Source organism: Lipotes vexillifer, unplaced genomic scaffold, assembly GCF_000442215.2.
Source record: "Lipotes vexillifer unplaced genomic scaffold, Lipotes_vexillifer_v1.1 scaffold394, whole genome shotgun sequence".
NCBI lineage: Eukaryota > Metazoa > Chordata > Mammalia > Artiodactyla > Lipotidae > Lipotes > Lipotes vexillifer.
Window position 1 is genome coordinate 2,464,538 of NW_006791731.1, and position 6,193 is coordinate 2,470,730.

The window sequence follows — 6,193 nt, forward strand, 5'->3', positions numbered from 1 at the left end:
ATTCTGCCACCGGGGTCCTCCCTGTGGCCTCCCCTGCTCCCGGCCCAGAGCTCAGGACTCCCTCCAAGGGGGAGAGAAGGGCCAGCATCTGTTCGTTCATTCATTCATTCATCCAACTTACGAATGTTCATTGAGCATCTTCCAGTGCCGGGTGCTGGGCTAAGCTTGGGAGACACAGGGAAAGAAGTCACCAGAACAGGTACCAAGCCGGCCCACCCCTAAACGGGACTGCTGACCTCCCTCCGCCCTGTGCCTCAGCTTCCCGCGCTGTCACTCACAGGGTTAGAACGGAGCATTTTCGCAGCGCCACCTGTCGCTGGGCTACGCAGGTCCCACCTGGGCCACACCTGCCACCGGCCCAGACCCCTCCCCTGGCTCCTGCCTGGGGAGCATCACCCCCATGGAATTCCAGGCACTTGACCGCGAGCCTCTTTCCCAGGGACGACGCCGGGTTGCCCTGCAACACCCCTCCCCCAGCTCCAGATCAAACACCATCTCCAAGAATCTTTACTGACCAGGTGACCTCCGCGGTTGCTCTCTGTGCCTCAGTTTCCTCATCTGCAAAGAGGGAAACGACCGCAGCTGCCTGACAAGGCCTGGCACAGAGCACCACCACAGCCTGGTCGTCAGCACTGCCTGTGGTACCCTCACCCCGGAGCGCAGACACCGCCCCCTCCTCCAGTCTCAGCATGGCCACCCGCCTCCGCCTCCTCCGAGGCTGGACACGGAGCCCTTGACCCTGTCCCCCATGTCAGGGCCTCCCCCCGTGCTGCTATGCCCCTTCCACCCCAGCACCCCCAGGCAGCTCAGGACCCCGCCTGAGACCCAAACTTGGGACACAGAGCTGTCCTTAAAGGGGGCCCGCCCACCCTGCCCCCCATCAGGGGAGGGGAATCGCAGGGACCTCCAGCCCCCCAGCCCTCCCTTCTCTCTCTTCCACCTCCATCCAACCAGCTGGCCCACCCTCCCCACCAGGGTGGGTAGCAAGAGACATGTGTGTTCTTATCTCAGACGGAGGCTCAACACAGGTTTGATGGGGCCTCCAGCCCCACACTAGACCCGGGATCAAGGTCCCATGTCATTCACCCACCCCCCACCCCCAGTGAGTGGTCACCACAGCAAGGCCTGGCCTGGGGCTGGAGATGGTATGGTGGCGCCCACCCTGCTGCTGCCCACACAGCATCCATGGCTCCCTATAGCCTAGGAAACTAAGTTCTGAATTTTCAGCCCTGCCCCTCTACCCTCAGTAGGGGGAGGGAAGGAGGGGGCTGTAGGATTCATGCCTCCAATCGCCCTTTTCTTTCTGGGACCCAAAATGCCCCCAGACACTCTTCACCCACAAGACCAGGTGAAGGTGCCCTCCTCCTCCAAGAAGCCCCTGGTGCCCTCCAGGCCTGGGTTTTCATTCCTATGTGTACCTACCCAGCATCCATGTGGGCACTGGGAGTCAGGGGTAAGCGAACCCTCATGACCCTACCCTCAGGGCAGGGTGGGGGTCGGTGGGGGGACACACAACCAGGCGGTGGATTGAGGTCGACAGAAAGGACATTGACTGGGGGGTAAGGGGGTAGACATGGAGGCCTCTCTGAGGAGGTGGCTTCTGGGCAGACTCAGGACCCACACCCATGGCAGGGGCCCCCGAGCGGGGACATATCAGACTCCCCGTGAGCTCCGCGAGAACAGCGTGCCCCGTCTGGCACTGCCCGCCAGCGCAGGACCCCTTCCACCCCCGCTGTTTCCGTCACCTTCACTGCTACACACACCCCCATCAGAGGCCGAAGACTTATGAGCCCCATTCCACACAGAAGCCAGACAGAGAGGCAGAGCAGAGACACCGAAACCCGGTTTTCTGGTTCGAAGCCCAGGGTTCCTTCTCTTCACCCCAATGAATCAACGCAAACGTCATCCATTCAGAGCCTGGCCCGGGGGAGTGTTAATACAGACAAGGCCTTCAGAGCAGCGGGAACGGATGCCAGGAGGCCCAGCCACAAGCATCCCCCACCAAGCTCCCGGCCCTCAACTCAGAGCCCAGCAACTCTTGCTTTGCACACAGTTATGACTGACCTAGAAAGCGGGGTACTTCCAGCCCCCTCAGGGGGTTATTAAAACCCAAGATAACAATGGATGACAATCTAAGCTACCACTTATTAACAATAAATATTAATAACGGCAGTTACCACCTGTCAAGAACCTGCTTTCTGACAGAGCCTAAAGGCTGTTAGGGTCAAACAGATCGTGAGGTCCTCTGTTTATCGGCTGGGGGTTCTGCGTCCCTGAAAGCTCCACTGATTCATTTTGTACGAGGGGACTTAACGCGGCCCGACAGGTTGCTGTGAGGCTCAAACTCCGAATCTGCATTGATGGCCAAACCAACCCCAGACTGCCTGGGGGCTGGGCTCTCTCCAGCCCCCGCAGCACCTCCAAGGGCACCAGGTGGCCCCGGACGGCTCCCTTCACGCCAGCTGGCGAGGAGTGGTTATTCACAGCACCTCCTCCTTTCACTCCCCAACGTGATGATACGTGATCACCCGTGTGGTCACTGCATCGTGACCCTCATTTAACACGAGGACACGGGTGCAGAAGGGGCTTGGTCACTGCCCAAGGGGCAGAAGAACCAGGCTGGACCCCAGCGGGGCCTGAGTCCCTTCTCTGCACTGTGACCCTGTCCCACCTCTGACCGTGTGACCAGGACCACTGGTCACCCTCCCCCTGTACCGCCGAGGCAGGGGGTACCAGAACCCGGAGGCCCGGGCTGCACAACAACATCACAGAGCCTGGGAGGAGGGTGTACATTCCCACGTGGTCCAGTTTGGGCTCTGGAAGGAAAAGGACCCCTCGCCCCATTTGATGGAGGAAACCACTGAGGCTCCCAGCTGAGCTGCGAGCATGAACAGGAAGGCCTGGGGACCCCCGGGCCCTGCCCTCTCTTGGGGTCTGCCCACTTCCCGGTCCCCACCCCACCCGAGCCTGCCACCAGCCCGCGGACACTCACCCTCCGTCCTCAGTCCTGGAGTCCGCAGAGGCCGGCCCCCAGCCCAGCTTTATCCCCGGCCTGGCCTCCCTCCCAGCCTCCAGGCCTCCCGCCCTCCCCACGTCAAAGGCCCTGGAACCACCCGCTTGCCCGGGAGGGGGGAGCTTAGGCAGGGGCAGCCCCAGAAGGATCCCGTCTCCCAGGGCAGCCCCGGCAGCCGAGCAGGGGGGCTGGGGCACAAGTCTGAGGTCACGGCGGGCACCCTGGTCCCGGGAAGAGGGCAGGAGAGCCCCCCTCCCCTGCTGGGCCGGGTTCCGGGGCCCGCAGGGGGCAGGACAGTCCCCAGGGCCCTGTAACTCCTGGCAGCCAGAGCTGACGGGGGCAGAGGGGCAGGCGGGGCCAGCTCAGAGATAGCGGGGAGGGGTCAGAGGCACCAGAGCCCAGGCCCTGCAGCTGGGAGGGTGGGGGACCGGGGCGACAGCCTGGAGACTTCCCGGGTCTCTGGCACGTCTCCCCACTGCCTGCTGTGGGCTGGAAAGGGGGTCCCAGGGCCCTTCCCTCGCTGGGGTGGGGAGCCCACCGCACCCCCATCCACCCCCAGAGAAACAGCCCAGCCCTCTGCAGCCCGCCCCCAACCTAAGCAGCCCCCTGGTGCCCTGCTCAGGGGGGCAGCCAGGTTTGCCCAGAGCCCCACTGAGCCCGGCGCCTAATTCCTCCTGTTTCCTTCGCAAGGAAGCCAGCAAAGAAGCGAGTTAGCCCACCCGGCCCAGGCCTGGCATCCTCGGCCCTACAAAAGCACTGGGGAAGTGGGAACCGCCATGGGGGAGGGGCTGTTCCTGCTTCCCAGATCAGGGCCACTTGCCCCTCCCCCACCAGGATGCTGCCCCAGTCATGGTGACATCAGGAGGGGTGGAGCCCATGGTGGGGGGGAGCGTATCTCAGGCCCACCCAGCCCCCAGGCCTATACTTCTTGGGGGCAGATGGAGGCCGCCAAGAAGTCCATGCTATGCCTGCTCCCTGCCAGGTGAGCAATGGGGGCATTTCCTAGCTGTAGGAGGGGCCTCTACCCCACGCCACCCAGACGGCTACCCCATAACCTCCCCACGCCCTGCCACATCCACAGGTCCCCACTGGTTCCCCCCCGCTGCCAGGCCTATACTTCTTGGGGGCAGATGGAGGCCGCCAAGAAGTCCATGCTATGCCTGCTCCCTGCCAGGTGAGCAATGGGGGCATTTCCTAGCTGTAGGAGGGGCCTCTACCCCACGCCACCCAGACGGCTACCCCATAACCTCCCCACGCCCTGCCACATCCACAGGTCCCCACTGGTTCCCACCGGCTGCCACCCCCAGACGGAGGCCCCTCCTAAGGGCCCGTCACCCAGGCTCCGCCCGTCATGGCTACCCGGTGCCTCGGCCAATCCCCAAAGCCCTCCCCAGCCACCCAGCCCTCCAGCCTCACACTGCCAGGGACCCCCACACAGAGACGGGTTGCCCACCTTTCTGAGGCCCAGGCCTCACCACCCCCTTCGGGGCCCCGGCATCTGTATTCACACACGCAGCTGGGCTGACCCGGGCAGTTGGGAGCAGTGTTCTGTAGGTCCTGACGCGCCCCCGGCTCCCTGCTTGTACAGCCCCCAGTCCCAGGGGTCTGGTTGTCTGACACGCAGAGCCCATCACTCTGGAGTGTGGGGCGCTGGGTTGGGATTCTAGCCAGGAGGAGCACAGCTTCAAAGCCTGCCCCACCCTCAGACTTGGACCTGCACCCACAGTCCCCGGCGCGTTCCTCCTGGGCCCCGTGGGGCTGGCACCAACTCCTGGCACCATGCCGCCCCGTCTCCGAGGCCCCTAAAGGCCGGTGTCCAGAACGGGCGTGGCGTCCCAGCAGGGCATGGAGTTTCACGGATCCACTTGAAGCTAATGGCCCCCGTGAGGCGCTCGCACTCCCCAGGCCCCCCTGCTCAAGTGAAGGCCCCCAGGAGGCCCCCGATCCTGGCCTCCCCGAGAGCTAAGAGCTCCCCAGGCAGGGCCCCAACCCGTCCTGTTCCATGAGCGCATACACGGGACCCTCAACAGGCAGAGGGAACCCGGGCTTAAACTGGGCTCCCGGGCTGGGGCCTCAGAGAACAGGGGGCGGTGGGTGCTGGGGCCCTCACAGAGGGTCCATGTGGCCTAACAGGCCTTCTCACTGGCCGGGAGGAGGCTGCCCACCAAATCCTCACCCACCAGGATCAGCTGGAGACCCCACAGGGTCCTCAGCTGGCAAGGGGACAAGGCCCACGAGGAGCACGCACTGGGATGCCCATGGTGGCTGAGAAAGTCCTCCCCTGGCTGCTGTGTGCCCTGGGCCCATCGCCTCACCTCTCTGGGCCTTCTGAGTCACCAGCACAAAGCGGGAGTAACAGGCCCGTTGAAAGATAAGAAAACAGAACTGTACCCCGTAGGTGCCCACGGACTTTTCACATGGCCTGCAGGGCGGGAGGTGGGGTGCACACGCAGGTTCCAGTGAAGCCCACCCTGCAGAATGAAGCCTGATCAAACTGGGCCACGGCCCCAAAGCCCTCTTCACGGAGGAGTGGCTATGGCTAGCTCCTTGGGACCCCTGGCCGGTGCAGGGACATCTCCCCAAGGGCGGGGGGGGGACACAGGAGGAGAAGGGCCGTGAGCCGCAGCCAGACCCCCCGCCAGTGACGCGGCCCCTGCCCGCCGCTCCCGGGCGCCCCAGCCCCAAAGGGGAGCAGGGTTGGCTCCCACCCCAGCATCCTCGGCGGGGAGGTTCTGCCCCCAGACAGGGCAGCCAGTCCCCTGTGCCCACCCAAACACTCTGCACCCACCAGGGAGGTGGGAAGCAGAACTGGCCTGTCCTCCACGGCTGGACCCTGTTAGCACGGTGCCCGGGGAGCTCGTGGGCCCCAGGGGTGAGTGGACCTTGCAGCATCAGGATATGGTGGCCACTTCTGCTCACCACCACACCCAGGAGCCTGGCCAGAGCGGGAGGGAAGCACACTCTGCCCAGGCCACAAGAGAGGAGGCTGCAGTCCAGCTGAAGCCAGGTCCACGGGCCACCCAGCAGCCTCAGGACACACGCAGCCACCACCCAGCTCAGCCCTCCTCTTACCTCCCACGTAGGTCCCGTCCCTGGGCCCAGCGTCCAGCCCCATGAAGTGGGAGAAGGCCCAAGGGCCCCTCCGTGTAATGGCCCCGCACCGTGCCCTCGTCACAGGCC